The following is a 1,811-nucleotide window of genomic DNA, read 5'->3' as shown; positions in this document are numbered from 1 at the left end:
TATACATGGAAAATCCGATAGACTCCACCAGAAGTCTGCTAGAACTGATACATGAATTCAGCAAAGTTGCAGGATACAAAATCAATGTACAGAAGTTAGTTGCATTCTTATACACTAATAGTGAAGCAACAGAAAGACAAAGAAACTGATCCCATTCACAATTGCACCAAGAAGCATAAAATACCTAGGAATAAAGCTAACCAAAGATGTAACAGATCTGTATGCTGAAAACTATAGAAAGCTTATGAAGGTATTGAAGAAGATATAAAGAAATGGAAAAATATTCCGTGCTCATGGATTGGAAGAATAAATATTGTCAAAATGTCAATACTACCCAAAGCTATCTACACATTCAATGCAATCCCAATCAAAATTGCACCAGCATTCTTCTCGAAACTAGAACTAGAAGCAATCCCAATCAAAATTGCACCAGCATTCTTCTCGAAACTAGAACTAGAAGCAATCCTAAAATTCATATGGAACCACAAAAGGCCCCGAATAGCCAAAGTAATTTTGAAGAAGAAGATCAAAGCAGGAGGCATCACGATCCCAGACTTTAGCCTCTACTACAAAGCTGTCATCATCAAGACAGCATGGTATTGGCACAAAAACAGACACATAGACCAATGGAATAGAATAGAAACCCCAGAACTAGACCCACAAACGTATGGCCAACTCATCTTTGACAAAGCAGGAAAGAACATCCAATGGAAAAAAGACAGTCTCTTTAACAAATGGTGCTGGGAGAACTGGACAGCAACATGCAGAAGGTTGAAACTAGACCACTTTCTCACACCATTCACAAAAATAAACTCAACATGGATCAAGGACCTGAATGTGAGACAGGATACCATCAAAACCTTAGAGGAGAAAGCAGGAAAAGACCTCTCTGACCTCAGCCGTAGCAATCTCTTACTCGACACATCCCCAAAGGCAAGGGAATTAAAAGCAAAAGTGAATTACTGGGACCTTATGAAGATAAAAAGCTTCTGCACAGCAAAGGAAACAACCAACAAAACTAAAAGGCAACCAACGGAATGGGAAAAGATATTTGCAAATGACATATCGGACAAAGGGCTAGTATCCAAAATCGATAAAGAGCTCACCAAACTCCACACCCGAAAAACAAATAACCCAGTGAAGAAATGGGCAGAAAACATGGATAGACACTTCTCTAAAGAAGACATCCGGATGGCCAACAGGCACATGAAAAGATGTTCAGCGTCGCTCCTCATCAGGGAAATACAAATCAAAACCACACTCAGGTATCACCTCACGCCAGTCAGAGTGGCCAAAATGAACAAATCCGGAGACTATAGATGCTGGAGAGGATGTGGAGAAACGGGAACGCCCTTGCACTGTTGGTGGGAATGCAAATTGGTGCAGCCTCTCTGGAAAGCAGTGTGGAGGTTCCTCAGAAAATTAAAAATAGACCTACTCTATGACCCAGCAATAGCACTGCTAGGAATTTACCCAAGGGATACAGGAGTACTGATGCATAGGGGCACTTGTACCCCAATGTTTATAGCAGCACTCTCAACAATAGCCAAATTATGGAAAGAGCCTAAATGTCCATCAACTGATGAATGGATAAAGAAATTGTGGTTTATATACACAATGGAGTAGTACATGGCAATGAGAAAGAACGAAATATGGCCCTTTGTAGCAACGTGGATGGAACTGGAGAGTGTGATGCTAAGTGAAATAAGCCATACAGAGAAAGACGACAGATACCATGTTTTTACTCTTATGTGGATCCTGAGAAACTTAACAGAAACCCATGGGGGAGGAGCAGAAAAAAAAAAAAAAAA

The sequence above is a fragment of the Herpailurus yagouaroundi genome, unplaced genomic scaffold (genome assembly GCF_014898765.1).
Source record: "Herpailurus yagouaroundi ecotype Mexico unplaced genomic scaffold, PumYag 100, whole genome shotgun sequence".
Classification (NCBI taxonomy): domain Eukaryota; kingdom Metazoa; phylum Chordata; class Mammalia; order Carnivora; family Felidae; genus Herpailurus; species Herpailurus yagouaroundi.
Note: the sequence above shows the minus strand (reverse complement) of the source record.